This window comes from Miscanthus floridulus, chromosome 17, assembly GCF_019320115.1.
Source record: "Miscanthus floridulus cultivar M001 chromosome 17, ASM1932011v1, whole genome shotgun sequence".
NCBI classification, from domain to species: Eukaryota; Viridiplantae; Streptophyta; class Magnoliopsida; order Poales; family Poaceae; genus Miscanthus; species Miscanthus floridulus.
In genome coordinates, this window is record NC_089596.1 from 96,659,476 (window position 1) to 96,678,830 (window position 19,355).

Sequence of the window (19,355 nt, forward strand, 5' to 3'; positions counted from 1 at the left end):
ACTGATTGGTTATGTTTTTTTATGGTGGAATCTGTCTATCGGGTTTAAGTCTTAGTTGGTTCCGGGTTCAAGTCCCAGTTGGTTAGTTTTCTCATGGTGGAATTTGTCCACTCAGATTAAGTTCGTAACTTGATACGGATATTCGTATTTTTCTGAATTTATTTCAGGATTTAACGGCATTGTGCTTTCAATGGTAGGCGACTTTCTTGTCGACAGCGAGACGCCTATGGTGACTTCGTCAATCTCGAGATGTGTCGGCATAGGCTTTCGGAGGTGCTCATAGGGGTTGGATTTGCATAGTGTGTTCATAAGGGTGAGTGTGCATGCGTGTTGAGCGTGTACTTGTGTAATTCGAAAAAACATAGATTTGCAAGAGCTGATATATGCGAGGCCCCTGTGGTGACTTCGTCAATCTCGAGATGTGTCGGCATATGCTTTCGGAGGTGCTCATAGGGGTAGGATTTACGTAGTGTATTCATAGGGGTGAGTGTGCGTGCGTGTTGAGCGTGTACTTGTGTAATTCGCAAAAAAAACATATTTGAATGAGCTGATATATACACCAATACAGGTATGTATAACCTATATGAGAGGTGATATGACATAGTTGTATGTAGTCTATACATGAGTACATATCTCATAGGTGCAGTTTCAAAAACATGCATCAGCCATACGCAATTTTTTTGCGTATTTGAGGAAAAAAACCATGCACCAGCCTAGTACATGCGCTAACAATTAAGCTACAAACATGATGTATGAGACAGATGTATAGGAATTAAGCTACAAGCATGATGTATATAGCTTTGCTAAGGCAGATGTATATAGCTTTTTATGAGACCAAACATTGATGTATACAACTATGATAGATGTATGTAGCCTTCACAAGAGATAACATAGATATATATCGTCTACATGAGTGCATATCTCGTAGGAACTGAAACATACTGAATGTTTGGAACTGAAACAAGACCTAAATCTATAGGTCTTGTGTAGGGTCATAGTCTGCAACGTCGAAGTCGGATTTATATATAATATATTGTCTGACTTGTTCGAATCTGGTGGGCTGGGTGGGCTAGGTGGCGCAGGCGGGCTGGGTGGGCTAGGTGGTGCAGGCGGGAACACTACTTCTACTTGGGACGAATCCGAAGTGTGGTGGTAGTGGAAATAAAGGTAGCACTCGAGCATATTGCAGAGGTAGCACTTGAGCAGGTTGCAGAGGTAGCACTTGAGGAGGCTCGACTTTCATGTCCTCTACACTCGGCTACATCAGTGCTGGTACCCGCCTTCCTCCACGGTAGCCTTATCCTCAATGTGCTTCAGTATCTCGAGAGCAACCCCTGTACATAAGAAAATAAAACCAATATTTTATGATTTACACTTGATATTACATGAAAATCTTAGACGTTTTAGTTTATGCTTACTTCATCATATATAAATGGTTTCGCTCGACGGGCAAGTTCAATCTTAAGATTCCTCAATATTCTTGAAGACCTTTCTGCGGAGTTTTTGCTTTTATACTTCTTTCATCTTGAAGAGTGACACTAGCCTTTTCTAATTCTTTGTACCCATCTATCTCTTCATCTGCGTGTTGAATGAACTCGATTTTGGATACAATGTCAGCGCATTGAGTATCCAGATTTTGTGCTTTAGAGATTTGTGTCTTCATATCCAAAAATGCTGCTATAAGGTCGGTGATATCTGCAAGTAAAAAAGCACAGCAATAGGATAAGACAGAGAAAGAAAAGGCTAACGAGTTAGAGAAAACAGAGAAACAGATACACCATCTGTAGTATTGTTATTAGCTATATATAATGCAATAACCAAGTTAGAAAAACAAATACACCAAGCTGTAGTATTGTTATTAGCTATATATAATGCAATAACCAAGTTAGAGAAACATATACTCCAAGTTGTAATATTGTTATTAACTATATACAATGTAATATATAAGAATAAGAGAGCCAAGCTGTAGTATTATTATTGCGTATATATAATGCAATAACCAAGTTAGAGAAACAGATACACCAAGCTATAGTATTGTTATTAGCCATATATAAGACTATCTCCAACAATATCACCCAAAATACAAGACCCATTCCATGTTTGGGTAGTGCTACAGGTAAAGGGTTCAATACCCATTTTTATCTTCTCCAACAACAGGATCCAAAAGAGAACCTTTTTTTACAAATGAGTCTTCAGGAGAGAGGATACTCATATTTGGGTTGTGCCTTAGCTGTAACCCATAATAGGTCTCGCATATAGGTACTGAAAGGTCCTTGTTTTGTTTTGATAATTGAGTGACAACCTAGGCGGACTAATGTGTGGTTAAGTGATTTACACAGAAGATTAGTCCACAAGAACACTTGTGTGAGCAACTCATGCCATATAAGCGAAATGGCTTGGATATGTTGCATAGCTCACACATGTGATGATGGAGCTTATTGCATATGAGACATGATATGGAGTCATGTGACTAAGGTGAAGAAGATCAAGACAAGACTTGGCTTCACGGACCAGTTGCAAGAGTGAAGGGCAAGTCGTGGACTTGGCGCCGATGGACCGAAGCAACGGTAAAGAGCAAGTGAGGTCAAGATTGATGAACCAATATGGTCACGTGATGATATGAAGTGGATCATATCATTTATGATTATGTTGGTGCATGTGTTGCATCGACATCGAAGGAGATGAAATGGAATGCGCAAGGCAAAGATATAACCTATAGGGCATTTCATTTCACCGGTTATAGGTGTGTAGAGAAGTTTATAACCGGGTTTAGGATAGATGGATGTACTATCAAGAGGGACAAATTTATTTGCATATCGGTCATCTAGTGCCACTCGAGTGATCTAACTTTGCATCGTTGCTAGGATCGAGTAGCGTGGTGATTTGAGTGACTAATCCTTTGGAAAATGATTGTGAAAATGCTAAAACACTTGCACATGATATTGTACACTTGGTGGTGTTGGCATATTTGTAAAAGAGAAGTTGTTGGAGTTGACTTGGATCAAGTTGGAGAGGAAAAAGAGGAGAAAAGAGCAAGTTTGGGTTGTCCGAGGGTCGAAAAACGTAACTAAACTTGTACCCAATGCGCAGCCCTTCCTAGGGGGTGGCACCGCCCTTTCCTATGTGCACCAGACACCCTAGGGCGGTGGCACCGCCACCCCAGGCAAGGTGCACCGCCACCCCTATAGCATGCCCAAAAATAGCAGCAACACCCTTTCGTATTTTGGGCATAACTCTTAGCTCCGAACTCCGATTTCGTTGATCTAGGACTTTTTGGAAAGCTAACGAGGAGCTCTACAATATTGAAGTGGTGGAAATTGATTTGGAGAAAGTTTTGATCACCGAACTGTCCGGTGACCATGGCGGTGTGGCACCGCCCCTTTTTCTAGAGAGGGGGAAACTCGTCGGGTGGCACCGCCACCCCTAGGGCGGTGCACCGCCCCTACCTATCCGGTGCCAGTGTCTCAATGGCTAGTTTGAAATAGCCATTGTAACTTGACTGTTGGGGCACCGCCACCCCTTGTCCGGTGCCCGCACGTTGCTATCTGGTGACCGCGCTGGAATGTGCTACTTGGCTCCAATGGCTCTATTTGGCTTGGGGGCTATAAATACAGGTGGAGCTCGGGCTTGGCTGAGGTTGAGCACCTTGGGGATGTGTTGCCCTTGTGTGTGCTTGGTTTGAGAAGCCTCTAACTCACTTGTGCTTGCGAGAAGTGCAAATCCATTGCGAGTGAGTGATTCTAGTGCGTTGCATTGTGAGATTGCATCGAGTGGCACTAGGTGATTGAGTTGCAAGCTGGTGGTGCTTATTACTCTTGGAGATTGCCACCTCCTAGATGGCTTGGTGGTGGACTCCATTGAAACACGCAAAGAAGACTGTGTGGTGCTCCGGAGAAGTGATTGCGAGGGGTATTGTGCTCGCCCCACGGGAGCCGCGAAGAGCAACTCTAGTAGAGCATGTCATTGAGCTACCCTTACTTTTGGGGTAGGTTCTTGCGGTGCCCGACGTACGGGCTTGGAGGGTGATGTCAATTAGTCGCCGAACCACCAAGTGAGCGGTCAACACAACGGGGACTAGCGTGTTGGCAAGCACATGAACCTCAGGATAAAAATCACTGTCATCCTTGTCATCCCGTTGGTTTGCATCCCCTTTACACAAGCTTGTGTTTACTTTCATATATATTGTGCTTGTGTAGTTGCTCTTGTAATTAGTTAGCTTTTGTAGCTTGCTAGTTACCTTCTTGCTTGTGTAGCATAGAAGTAGCTCTTACATGACTAATTTGGTTTGAGTAACCTTGTTAGTCACATTGCTTAGTTTGTGTAGCTAAGTGTTTTGAGCTTTATAATTTGGCTTGTGTAGCCGTGTTATTGAGCATTGCTAGTGAGCTTAGGTGGCTTTATGTTTTTGCTTACTAGATTATGTTGGTGCTCTCCGGTTTGCTTGAAGTACTAGTTACATAGGTTTGTGTGACCTTGCAAGCTAGAATTGGATAGGTGAGCCCTAGCTAGCCCGACACCTTTGTTGTCTCTTTAGGATCTTTTATAAGGTGCTTGTGAGCTTAGATAGAGGGGTGTAGTCTTGGCTAGACCAATAATTTTAATTCCTCATTTGTTTCGGTTACCCAGCACGATTAAGTTTTAGAAAGGACTATTCACCCCCTCTAGTCCACCATCTCGACCCTACAGGTACTCTGTTGGAGGTTGATATAGTACCATCCAAGACCCATTTTGGGTTTGTGTCCTCATATGGGTCATCCATTGGAGACAGTCTAATGTAATCATATACTCTTATAAGCAAAACCCTACTAGCAATTTTTCTCAATCCACAGCCCTCCACGTCATCATTTCCTTCTAGCCCACGCATCCACCTCCACCCCGTACACCTAATTTCCATTTATTACTCCATGCAAGTGGTTTCAATAGTTATCATGGACACGAACAGGCGAAGGCCATAAATTTATTTGGCTTCCCTTCCTCTTCCATTAAACTACCAATGTAAATCACACGGATGGCTAATGCAATAATGCTATATATATTCTCCTCCATGGATCTGAACTAAAGCTCAACTCTCAACCTTCTCGCAGCAACATAAGGCACTCTCTCGATTCTGCTGACTCGCTGCTCATCCATGGTGGCTGGTGTAATAGAGGTCTCTGACGAGATCCTTCATTCCCTCATTCCCAAATTCTTCATATTGTTATTAGCCATATATAATGTAATATATAAGAGTAAGAGAGCCAATTGCTTGTGAGGGAGTAAAAAACAGAGAGGAATCAAGTAAGTACATGATTTAGGATTTAGGAATTAGGAATTATGATATAGGAACAGAGTAAGCAAGACCAATGAAGAGCAGAAATTATGGTACTATTTACATAGCTACATTGGTGTTTACTAGATTAGCCTACTCCTGATTTGGACAAACCACTTTAGTCCATATGGTAATACGAAGATATGAACCATTAGCACTGCATGAATATCACAACAGTATGAATTTTAATTTTTTCCATCTCTTACAGTTAGGCATTATTGGAAAGGAGAAAAGGAAAGGTCCTTGTGTGGTTTTGGTAATTGAGTGACAACCTAGGTGGACTAATTGTGTTTATATGAGATACACGGGTGATTAGTCCATAGGTACATGTGTGAGAGCAACATATGCCATGAAGGTGAAAATGGCTTGGAGATGTTGTAAAGCTCACACATGTGATGATGAAGGAGTTCATTGCACATGATACATGACATTGAGTCATGTGATCAAGGTGGAGAAGATCAAGACAAGACTTGGCTTGATGGACTGGTTGCAAGCGTGAAGGGCAAGTCAGAGTCTTTGGAGCGATGGACCGCGTGGCGGTAAAGCTTGAGCAAGACTTGGCGCCGATGGACGAAGGCAACGGTGAAAAGCAAGTGAAGTCAAAATTGATGAACCAATATGATCACATGATGATATGAAGTGGATCATATCATTGTTGATCATGTTGGTGCATGTGTTGCATCAACATTGGAGGAGATGGAATGGAATGCGCAAGGCAAAGGTATAACCTAGGGCGTTTTATTTCACCAGTCATAAGTGTGTAGAGAAGTTTGTGATCGGGTTTAGGATAGATGGCCGTACTATCAAGAGGAGCAAACTTGTTTGCATATCGGTCATCTAGTGCCACTCGAGTGATCTAACTTTGCATCGTTGCTAGGATTGAGTGGCGTGGCAAGTTGAGTGGCTAATCCTTTGGAAAATGATTGGGAAAATGCTAACACACATACACATGGTGGTGTACACTTGGTGGTGTTGGCACATTTGCAGAGGAGAAGAAGTAGGAGTTGATGTGGATCAACTCGGTGAAGGAACGGAGGCAAGGGTTCCAAACTCCACCGGTGCCCTATATAGAAAAGACAGGGTCTCACAGAGTGGATCGGACGCTGGTCACATGGTGACCGGACACTGGGGTCCTACGTCCGGTCAGTGGCGGCCAAGAGCATGCAGCGTTGGTCTTCGACCGAATGCTGGCGCTGGAAGTGATCAGACGCTGGCAGGGTGCGTCCAGTCAGGCTGACATACGGTGACGTAGGCGACATAGAAAAGTTGGAGAAGGATCGAACACAGACACTACGTCCGATCATGACCGACCGAACGCATCCAGTCACGACTGGTACCTTACTGGAAACGACCAGAAGCTGGGGTTGCTGCGTCCGGTCAGTTTAAGCAGTTGCGTCCGGTCATCACTTAACCGTTGATATCAAGTGACTGGGGTTGAACGGAGGTGACATGTGGCGAGCATCCGTTGACCGAACGCTGAGGTCCTACGTCCGGTCGATATGACCGGCGCATCCGGTTAACCCGAAAAATGCCCAGTGAAGGGGTAACGGCTATTTTAGCCCGTGGGGCTATAAATAGAAAGGGTCTCAGCCTTGGTGAAAGCTCTAGTTTGGTTTTGGTGAATTGATGAAACCCTAAGTGCTAACCTAGTTTCTTAAGTGATCATGAGATAGGTAGCACACTCCAAGTGGTGAAGCAAATGAAGATCATAACATGATGATGATACCATGGTAATGATCAAGTGCTTGGACTTGGAAAGAAGAAAGAGAAAAACAAAAAGCTCAAGGCAAAGGTATAAACCATAGGAGCTATTTTGTTTTGGTGATCAAGACACTTAGAGAGTGTGATCACATTTAGGTTTGATAGTCGTACTATTAAGAGGGGTGAAACTCGTACCGGAATGCGGTTATCAAAGTGCCACTAGATGCTCTAACTCATTGCATATGCACTTAAGATCTAGTGGAATGCTAACACCCTTAAAAATGTTTGTGAAAATATGATAACACATGTGCACAAGGTGATACACTTGGTGGTTGGCACATTTGAGCAAGGGTGAACAAGTTAGAGGTGAAAAGGAGTTAGTCACGTTGGTCACAAGGTGACCAGACGCTGGTCTTAGAGGGACCGGTGCATCCGGTCAAGTGTGGCAGTGAAGACACTAGTGTTAGTCTCTGACCGAACGCTGGGTCGTGGACTGACCAGACGCTGAGGTCCAGTGTCCGATCCTGTTGTCGGGCAGCGCTGAAGGAAGTCACTGTGTGACCAGACACTGGCAGGGCCTGGTCAAGCATGACCGGACACGTCCGGTCGAAGAAAATTGTTTCTGGAACCTTACTGGAAATGACCGGACACTAGAGGCCGAGCGTCTGGTCAGTTTATACGCTATGTTTGGTTAGTAGATAACTGTTGAAATCTGATGAACGGTATTTGAAGCAGGGGACACGTGGCATGTATCACGTGACCGAACGCTGAGGGCCAGCATCCGGTCGATCAGATCGGAGTGTCTGGTCACCCTGCGTTGTGCCCAGTAAAGGGGTACGACGACTCTATTTTGTAGGGGCTCCTATTTAAGCCCCATGGCCGGTTGAAGCTCACACCTTTTGTCATTTTTATTGACATAGCAACCTTGTGAGCTTAGCCAAAGCCCTCCCACTCATCTCCATCATCGATTCATCATCTTTGTGAGATTGAGAGTGAATCCAAGTGCATTGCTTGAGTGATTACATCTAAAGGCACTTGGTGTTCATGTTTTATTGTGGGATTCGCTTGTTACTCTTGGTGGTTGCCGCCACCTAGATGGCTTGGAGCAGCGAGGATCGTTGAGCGAAGGGTGGTGATTGTATCTGGCTCCGATCGGGGTGATTGTGAGGGGTTCTTGACCTTTCTCCGGTGGAGAGCCAAAAGGTACTCTAGTGGATTGCTCGTGGCTTGTGTGATCCTCATCTTGTGTTGGTTGTGCGGCACCCTATTGAGGGTTTGGCGTGTGAATACAATTAGCGCGTGAACCTCCAAGTGAGTGAATCGCCACAACGAGGACTAGCTTGCCGGCAAGCAAGTGAACCTCGGTAAAAAATCATTGTGTTCATCATTGATTCTGAGGTGATTGGTCTTCGTTGTTATTCATCCTTATGATTGATTGGTTGCTTCATCTACACGGCGGTATAACCTTCTTGATCACTCTCTTTACATTACCACAAACTAGTTGTCAAGCTCTTTAGTGTAGCTAGTTGTGAGAGCTTGCTTGCTTGGTTGGTGTGGCTCTTTAGTTAGCCTTTGAGAGCACACTAACATAGGGTAGTGTCATAGCTTTTGTGTGAATAGATACTATCTAAACTGAAATTGTGATAGGTGGCTTACATTTTGAGTAGGCTAGCGCAACACTTGTTTTGCCTCATAATTGTCTAACTATTTTGTTAAGTGTTGTTGTAGAATTTTTTATTAGGCTATTCACCCCCCTCTAGCCATTAGGACCTTTCAAGTGGTATCAGAGCTTAGGTCACCATGATTTAAGGCTTAACAACCTTCGGTGTAAAAATGGCTCAAATCAACAACACCAAGAAGTCACCCTAATTTGATGGCATAAATTATCCTTATTGGAAGTCAAAGATGCCCACACACATCAAGTCAATCAGTAGAAAGGTGTAGAAGGTGGTAGAAACCAAAATTGAAATTGGTGATCCGGAGAATCCCACCGCGGCCGAAGAAGTGCTTCTCCAAAACAATGACATTGCTCTAAGTGCTATTCATGATGCAATTGATGAGAGAACATTTAAGCAAATCAAGAATATTGAGATGGCTCATAAGGCTTGGAAGAAGTTGAAAGAATCATTTGAGGGCACTCAAGCTGTGAAGGGTGCAAAGGCTTACATTCTCAAGGAGAAGTTTGCAAGCTTCAAGATGAAGGAGGATGAGAGTGTGCCAGAGATGTTTCATAGGCTTCAAGTGCTTATCAATGATCTCAAAGCACTTGGAGAAGAGATGAAGGACAAGGACTTCTCCCACAAATTCTTGAGATGCTTACCTTCAAGATTTGACACATTTGTCACTATTCTAGTAAGGAGTGGTTTGGACACCATGACACCAAACCAAGTGTTGGGAGACATCATGACCGATGATACATATAGAGATGAAGATGAGAAGGAAGAAAAGAAGGAGAAGAAAGATGAGAAGAAGGATGAGAAGAAGGATGAGAAGAAGAAGAGTGTAGCATTCAAGGCCACATCATCCAAGAGCAAAGCTAAGCAAGAAACATCAAGTGAAGAAGATGAATCTTGGGATGATGATGATGATGAGAAGATGGCCCTCTTTGTGAAGAGATTTGGCAAGTTCATGGTGAAGAAGGGCTACCGTGCTAGAAGAAAGAAGTCTTCATCCAAGAATAAAGAAGAGTCAAGAAGGTGTTTCAAATGTAGAAGCAAAAATCATCTTGTTGCTCAATGTCCATACAATAGCAATAATGATGATGACAACAAAAAGAACAAGAAGAAGGACCAAAAGAAAAAGAAAGAGAAGAAGGACAAGATGTCCTTCAAGAAGAAGAAGGGTGGTTCATATGTGGTCACTTGGGATAGTGATGCTTCCTCAAGTGATGATGATGATGATAGTGATGATAACAAGACCACCAAGAAGAAGGTTCTTGCAAGCATTGCAATCAATGAGAAGCCTTCTCTCTTTGAATCTTCATCATGCTTCATGGCTAAGGCCACTAAGGTACAAACTAGTGATGATGAAAGCGATGAAGAACATGATGATGAAAATGAAAATAACCATGATAGTGATAGTGATGATGATGAACCCACCAAAGATGAATTATTTGACATGCTAGAGGATGCTAGAGAACACTTTGACATCAAGATAAGGGAATGCAAAAGCTTGCGTAAGGAACTAAAAGCCCTTAAGCAAGCCTTTGATGAGCTAAATGCATCTCATGAGAGGCTAGAGGAAGTCAATGAGAAGCTTGGCAAAGCTCACAAAAAGCTTGAAAAGGCTCATTCCTCTTTGCTTGATGAGCAAAATAAAAAGAAGCATGTTGAAACTTGCAATGTAGGTTTAAGTTGTGACATAATTGATGAATCACTATCTATGCCTATCATTGTTGCTCCTACTAACCCTTCTTGTAGTACTTCCACTTCTACCTCATCTAATAGTGATGGTCTCACTTGTGATGCCTCACTAGTGGTTGAGAATGAGAACCTCAAGAAGGAGGTCAATAAGCTCACTCACACCTTGGCTAAGGCTTATGGTGGTGAGGACTGCTTGCTTATGTGCTTGGGTAGCCAAAGAGCTTCTCTCTATAAAGAGGGATTAGGCTATACCCCAAGAAAGATAAGGTGGCCTTTGCTCCTCACAAGACTAGTTTTGTAAAGAACAATGGTCGGTTTTGCACTAGTTGCAAGCAAGTGGGTTATAAAGAGCAAGAATGCAACAACAAGAGCAAAAATGCTAATGTATCCTTCATAAAGCTTGATTCATGCTATATGCTTACTAAGGGTACAAATGGTGTGAATACTAAGTTCATTGGTAAACCATGGATAGTCTCAAAGAAGAAAGCCATTTGGGTACCAAAGAGCTTAGTGACTAACCTTCAAGGACCCAAGCAAGTTTGGGTACCTAAAAAGAATTGATCTTCTTTTGTAGGCTAATTACAAAGCCAAAGGAAGGCATTGGGTTCTTGATAGTGGGTGCACTCACCACATGACCGGTGATGCAAGAATGTTCAACTCAATCAACACCAATGACAATGATGGTTATGATAGTATCACATTTGGTGACAATGGCAAAGGCAAGGTCAAAGGGCTTGGTAAGATTGCAATATCAAATGACATGAGCATATCCAATGTGTTGCTAGTTGAGAGCTTGAATTTCAATTTGCTATCCACGGCTCAATTGTGTGATCTTGGATTCAAATGCATATTTGGAGTAGATGATGTAGAGATCATAAGTGTAGATGGCTCTAATTTGATCTTCAAAGGCTTTAGATATGAGAATCTATACTTGGTTAATTTCAATGCTAGTGAAGCTAGATTATCTACATGCTTGTTCACTAAGTCTAGCATGGATTGGTTATGGCATAGAAGGCTTGGTCATGTTGGAATAAAACAATTGAATAGATTAGTTAAGCATTACTTGGTTAGAGGCTTGAAAGATGTGTTCGAAAAGGATAAGCTTTGTAGCTCTTGTCAAGCCGGCAAACAAATTGGAAACACCCATCCTAAGAAAAGCATGATGAGCACTAGTAAAGCATTTGAGTTATTGCACATAGATTTATTTGGGCCAACACAATACACTAGTATTGGTGGAAACAAATATGGCTTTGTAATAGTGGATGACTACACTAGATACACATGGGTATTCTTTCTAGTAGACAAAAGTGATGTATTTGCTACATTCAAATCATTTGTCAAAGACATTCACAATGAGTTTGAAACAACCATTAAAAGAGTTAGAAGTGACAATGGTAGTGAGTTCAAGAACACTAGAATTGATAAGTTATATGATGAATTTGGAATTAGACATCAATTCTCGGCCAAGTACACATCTTAATCAAATGACCTTGTTGAGAGAAAAAATAAAACACTCATTGATATGGTAAGGTCTATGCTTAGTGAGTACAATGTGAGTCAATCCTTTTGGGCCGAAGCTATCAACACGGCTTACTATTGTAGCAACCGCCTCTATTGTCACCGATTGAAAGAGAAGACACCATATGAGCCCTTAAATGGTAGAAAGCCCAACATTGCATATTTTTGGGTCTTTGGTTGCAAATGCTATATCTTGAAGAAAGACACTAGATTGGGCAAGTTTGATAAGAAATGTGATGAATGATTCCTACTTGGCTATTCCACTACAAGCAAAGCATATAGAGTTTGGAATTTAGATAGTGGTACTCTTGAGGAAGTTCATGATGTTGAATTTGATGAAACTAAGGGTTCACAAGTAGAGAATGAGAACTTGGAAGATGCTAGAGGCATTCAACTTTCAAATGCCATAAAGAACATGGATATTGGTGAATTGAGGCCTAGGCAAATGAATGATGATGAAGATGATCAAGTGCAAGTGCTCTCTAACTCAAATATGCAAGATGATACAAATCAAGTTAGTGCAAGTGGATCTCATAAAAATAAACAAGATCAAGTGGCTAGTACATCATCTCAACCCAATGATCAAGCAAGTGCAAGCAATCAAGTTCCAATCCTCCAACCAACCAATATTGCAAGAGATCATCCATTGGACACTATCATTGGTGATATTTCTAGAGGTGTACAAACAAGATAAAGATTGGCTTTATTTTGTGAGTATTTCTCATTTGTGTCATCCATTGAACCAAAGAAGATAGAAGAAGCATTGAAGGATGTTGATTGGGTGAATGCTATGCATGAAGAATTGAATAATTTCACAAGAAATCAAATATGGAAATTAGTAGAAAGACCAAAGGGACATAATGTGATTGGAACCAAATGGGTCTTTAGAAACAAGCAAGATCAAGATGGGATAGTAGTAAGGAATAAAGCAAGATTTGTAGCATAAGGCTATGCACAAGTTGAAGGTCTTGACTTTGGAGAAACATATGCCCCGGTTGCTAGATTAGAAGCAAAAAGAATCTTGCTAGCCTATGCTTGTACCCACAACATCAAGTTCTATCAAATGGATGTTAAGAGTGCATTTCTCAATAGCTACATCAATGAAGAAGTATATATTGAGCAACCTCCCAGTTTTGAAGATGACAAGAAGCCCAACCATGTGTACAAGTTGAAGAAAGCATTGTATGACTTAAAGCAAGCACCTAGAGCATGGTATGAGAGATTGAGGGATTTCCTACTCTCTAAAGGGTTCACAATGGGCAAGGTTGACACCACTCTTTTCATCAAGAAGATTGGAAAAGATCTATTTATGTTGCAAATATATGTTGATGATATCATATTTGGATCAACCAATCAAGATTTTTATGATGAGTTTGGAAAAATGATAGCTAATGAGTTTGAGATGTCCATGATTGGAGAATTGAGTTACTTCCTTGGTCTTCAAATTAAGCAATTGAAAAATGGTACATTTGTGAGTCAAGGCAAGTATATCAATGACATGATCAAGAAGTTTGGCATGAATGATAGCAAAGTCATTAGCACACCGATGGGAATAAATAGCAACTTGGATAGTGATGCAAGTGGAAATATGGTGGATTAAAAGTTGTATCGGTCTATGATTGGAAGCCTACTCTATGTGACCGCATCAAAGCCGGATGTCATGTTTAGTGTATGCATGTGTGCAAGATTTCAAGCCTCACCAAAAGAAAGTCATTTGAAGGCTACAAAGAGGATATTGAGGTACTTGAAGCATACACCAAATGTTGGTTTATGGTATCCCAAAGGAGCAAAGTTTGAGCTAGTTGGTTACTCCGACTCAGATTATACGGGATGTAAGGTTAAAAGGAAGAGCACCTCAGGCACATGTCAATTGTTGGGAAGATCACTTATTTCATGATCATCAAAGAAGCAAAATAGTGTTGCATTATCAACCACCGAAGCCGAATACATATCCACCGGTAGTTGTTGTGCACAAGTACTTTGGATGAAGGCCACTTTGAGTGACTTTGGAATCAAGTTCAAGAAAGTGCCATTGCTATGTGACAATGAGAGTGCAATCAAGTTGACCAACAATCCGGTTCAACATGCAAGAACAAAGCACATTGATGTCTACCACCATTTCATAAGAGATCACCAACAAAAAGGGGACATTTGCATTGAGAGTGTAGGCACCGAAGATCAACTTGCCGATATATTCACCAAGCCATTGGGTGAGAAAATGTTTTGCAAGCTAAGAAATGAGTTGAACATATTGGATTTCTCAAATATGTGTTGATGCACCCTCCACTTCTATGACATGCCTCTCCTTCGAGCATTTCAAGGTAAAAGTTGATTGGCATGACATACATCCTTGCTAAGGACATGTTTAGTGCATTTAGTCTTGGTGGTTGGTGTTCATGTTTCGCTGCGGGATACGCTTGTTACTCTTGGTGGTTGCCACCACCTAGATAGCTTGGAGCAGCGAGGATCGTTGAGCGGAGAGTGGTGATTGTCTCTAGCTCCGATCGTGGTGATTGTGAGGGGTTCTTGATCTTTCCCCGGTGGAGAGCCAAAAGTTACTCTAGTGGATTGCTCGTGGCTTGTGTGATCCTCATCTTGTGTTGGTTGTGCGACACTCTATTGAGGGTTTGGCGTGTGAAGCCAATTAGCGCGTGAACCTCCAAGTGAGTGAATCGCCATAACAAGAACTAGCTTGCCGGCAAGCAAGTGAACCTCGGTAAAAAATCATTGTGTTCATCATTGATTCCGAGGTGATTGGTCTTCATTGTTATTCATCCTTATGATTGATTGGTTGCTTCATCTACATGGCAGTATAACCTTCTTGATCACTCTCTTTACATTACCACAAACTAGTTGTCAAGCTCTTTAGTATAGCTAGTTGTGAGAGCTTGGTTGGTTGGTTGGTGTGGCTCTTTAGTTAGCCTTTGAGAGCACACTAACATAGGGTAGTGTCATAGCTTTTGTGTGAATAGATACTATCTAAACTAGAATTATGATAGGTGGCTTGCATTTTGAGTAGGCTAGCGCAACACTTGCTTTGCCTCATAATTGTCTAACCATTTTGTTAAGTGTTGTTGTAGAAATTTTTATTAGGCTATTCACCCCCCTCTAGTCATTAGGACCTTTCACTTGGGCCGATAGCTGAGCACACTAGAGCCTTGGTGGCTTGTGTAGTAGTGCTTGGGAGCCCTCCATCTCACATTTACTTGATAGTGATCATTCGATTGTATGGGAGAGCGATTCTAGTGCGATTGCATCGTGAGGTTATATTGAGTGACACTAGGTGATCGAGTTTCAAGCCGGTGGTGCTTGTTACTCTTGGAGGTTGCCACCTCCTAGATGGCTTGGTGGTGGTCTCCGTTGAAGCCCGCAAGAAGCTTGTGCGGTGCTCCGGAGAAGAGCTTTGTGAGGGGCATTGTGCTCGCCCCGCGGGAGCCGCGAAGAGCAACTTTAGTTGAGCATGTCATTGAGCTACCCTCACTTTCGGGGTAGGTTCTTGCGGTGCCCGACGTGCGGGCTTGGCGGATGATGCCAATTAGCCGCCGAACCACCAAGTGAGCGGTTGACACAACGGGAACTAGCGTGTTGGCAAACACGTGAACCTTAGGAGAAAAATCACCGTGTCAACCTTGTTCCTCCCGTTGGTTTGCATCCTTGTTACACAAGCTTGTAATTACTTTTACATACATTGTGCTTTGTGTAGTTGCTTTTGTAATTAGTTAGCTTGTGTAGCTTACTAGTTACCTTTTTGCTTGTGTAGCATAGAAGTAGCTCCCTTGCTTGGCTAATTTGGTTTGCGTGACCTTGTTAGTCACATTGCTTAGTTTGTGTAGCTAAGTAATTGCGCTCTCTAATTTGGCATTGGTTGCCTTGTTATTAAGCATTGTTAGTGAGCATTAGGTGGCTTTGTATTTTTGCTTACTAGCATGTGTAGGAGCTCCCTTGTTGCTTAAAGTACTAGTGGCATAGGTTTGTGTGACCTTGCTTCTAGAATTGGTTAGGTAAGCTCTAGCTAGTCTGGCATCTTTGTTGCTTAATTAGTATCTTTGGAAGGTGCTAGAGAACATAGATAGATGGGTGTAGTCTTGGCTAGACCGATAGTTTTAATTCTGCACTTGTTTCGGTTAGCCAATGCGATTAATTTTAGAAAGGACTATTCACCCCCCCTCTAGTCCGCCGTCTCGACCTTACATCTACATATGATGATATCAAACTTTGAGCTAGATTTCTACCAACCTACATGGAGGACGACTATCCGGTCTCTAAATTCTCATGATTGTCACAGCTAAGCCCGTACCTTGACAGATTATGTGCTTTGCCCTTAATGGATATAATTATACTGGTTAGCTAATAAAATTGTAGCAACAAATCCCATCAGCACGAGGTTATCCAATAATCAAGCTAGATCAGCATTAGTTAAAATGAGAGCAAGAGTGTTTTGTGGACTAGGCGGAGTCGGCTCTCCGTTGGGTAACAGTTCAGTGTACCATGTATCATCAATGCAAAAGTTCCTACTGACATTGTGTTAGGTTACTCAAATTTATCATTGTTTTAATTTAACTACAATTATTAATCTTATTTTTACAAATATGGCGTCAAAAGTTACCTTTATCGACAAATTTGGATAAGAGGTGGGTAGTCTTTAAAATCTGCAAAAGCTTTGTTCACAAAGTTTATCATGGTCTTGCAGAACCTACATTGAGATGAAATAAAAGGTGTAAACGTAGATTAAATAGATGCACTATCAAATTATAGAGTTTTACAAATCAGATACTTACTTTATTGAAAAACTATAGCGACAAAGCGCTCACTTTATTTATCTCGTTATCTAATTCTATTTGCACATAATACACCAAACTTACAAGTTCCTACTTATTCTCAAAAGGCAGCAAAGTATCCCAAAATGATATAATGGCCAACGCCTTTTTCTTGATCTACGCACACAAAAACGGTGACTTAAAATTTACGAACATGGATCAACATCACTGAAAGCAAAGCAACTGTAGGATAAATAGTAGATCGATTATGATTAAATGAGGCGCATGTACATAAATAGGCAAGGATGATCCAATACTACATAGATGGTAAAACACACATCACTAACTCTCTCAAACTTCATATTAAATACAAATTGTACTTTTCTATAATTACGGATACACAATGAACATCTGTACATATATGATGCTTGCTCTAATCAGTAGGAACTACAACCGATGTTTTATCTAAATAAGTGAGCAATAATCTCAAAGAAGTAACAAATAGATAAGCTTGTTGCACTACAAGCCTAACAGATGAGCTAGCTTGCTCGGAAAGTAAGTGTTCATCCAAGATCGAACAAGAGAGATAGGGGAGAGGGGAGTGATGGAGAGAATAATTGAGAGATTGGCCAAGAGTCCCCTCCATGCCTCCACCTTTATAGGGGAGATGGGAGGTGGAGATTTTTATTTATTCTCCTGGTGGGGCTTACAATTACAAATGTGTGCCTACAAATTACAGCCGGATCTTAACCACTCAAAAATAAGACCTTAGCCCTTAGCTTAGTAATTGAGCCTTTTAACACAATAGTGGGGGTTCTAACATATGTCACATCCTAACAGTAGTCCTCAACTATTTTTGTTTGGTAGTACAAAACTTAATACTATATGAGGCCCAATGCAACCTAGACTCGGTTGCGAGGATCATCCTTCGCAACCTACACATGTGAGACTTGCTAAAAACTCCATCCCAAAAATCCAATGGAAAAAGGGGTATTGAGAAAAGAGCACACAAATGATTCTTGTGTGTCTATACAAAGGTCAACTAGAAATGCATTTGTCTCCAATGGGTCTTTGGTAGCAAACTCTGATAGAGTCTTCATGATTATGCTTTGGATGGCTTGACCCTTCGTGTGGCCTTGGGCCCTTGATAGTTTTACTTCGTGGATGAGCCTTCTCCAATGTAGTCGATGTAATCGAAGTAAATGAAGTAGTCATGGACGATCACCGTCATGCATTCAGGACCTTGCACATGGGCGCTAGGCAGCTTGCGTCCACAGGCAAATTGCTTCTCCAATGCATCCCTCACTAGCCCTCTTGACCGGTGTTTGTGAGAGATTCTTTGCGCACTTGAAATAGATGATGTAGACATGGATGTTTTCGTAGATGATGTAGGCAATTAGCCCGCTCTAATTTGGTGGAGAAGGTGAAGATGAATATGTCGATGTTGATGGCAAGCCCCTCAAGCTAAATTGCAACTGAAGACGAAGATGATGATGCCAACGAGCCCCTCGAGCCAAAAAGTTGGCATAGGTGAAGCTGATGACACAAAAGTCGATTGCAAAGCCCTCGAGCCGAAATGCTGGCGTAGGTGAAGTCGACGACACCGATGTTGATCACAAAGCCTCTAAAGGTAAAAGGTTGCATAGGTGAAGTAGATGACATCGATGTTGACGGTGAACCCAATATGTTTTGGGATCGAACTCTCACCATCATTGGACGTGAGTTGTCCCAACTCGTGTAAGCATGGATCGTGAGCCCAAGTCATATACAGGACATGGAGAACATGAGGGCATTCTAAGATTTAAAAAAGATGGAGGAAAAAATAACTTCATCCTTTAATACTATAGGTATATATTAGGGACAAAAAAGAGATAAATGACCATGATTCCCCAATTGTTATTCAACAAGGCAAATGTCGATACAAATGCTTGGTAAATAAAAGCTTTGCCCAAGACCAACCTATGTAATGAATTTCGTGCCATTCCCTCGCCCATAGGAGCCTAGATGAGTTGGCCTAACTTGTTGAGATCTAATTTGGAAAAGAGTCATTTTTTACTGCCTAAACTATCATCATTATCCATGTTTTCTCCTCAAAATCTAAAATAGAACAAACTATCTCCCTTAATTTTCAAAACCTTTTAAATTGCATTCCTACCCCAAATAGAAGTGATTTTAATGGGGTATCATCATTTTCAATTAACAAATTGGGTAAACACTTTATGGATCATGGAAAATATCTTTAATATAAGCTAAAATTACTAGAGATAAATTAGAACACGAGAAACCCAAAAAAATATTTCAATCTTGTGAAAACATATCCAAAAGCTTGTAGAAATTTGATTTATCTCTAAAGTACAAAAAATAAAAAAGTTAGAAATTCTTGAAACATTCTAATCAATGTCTAAACGTGTTCTAAAAACTTTCCACCACGAAGATATGTGATACAATCAACACGAATGTATACATACATTAATGTCAATGCATTCAATTGATTGCATCTCATTTTTGTTGTGGATGGTTTTCAAGATGCAATCATACAACAATTAGAATTTTGCATTTTCTATAGCTCAATTCAAATTTTGGAGACTCCTAAAGATATTTTGATGAGGTCAAAATATTTTATTTGGATCCTCATTTCATATTCTACCTTTATGTTTTTTCTCGAAATTTCTATGCAGTTAGAGATATTTTTCATTGTTTTAAAATCTT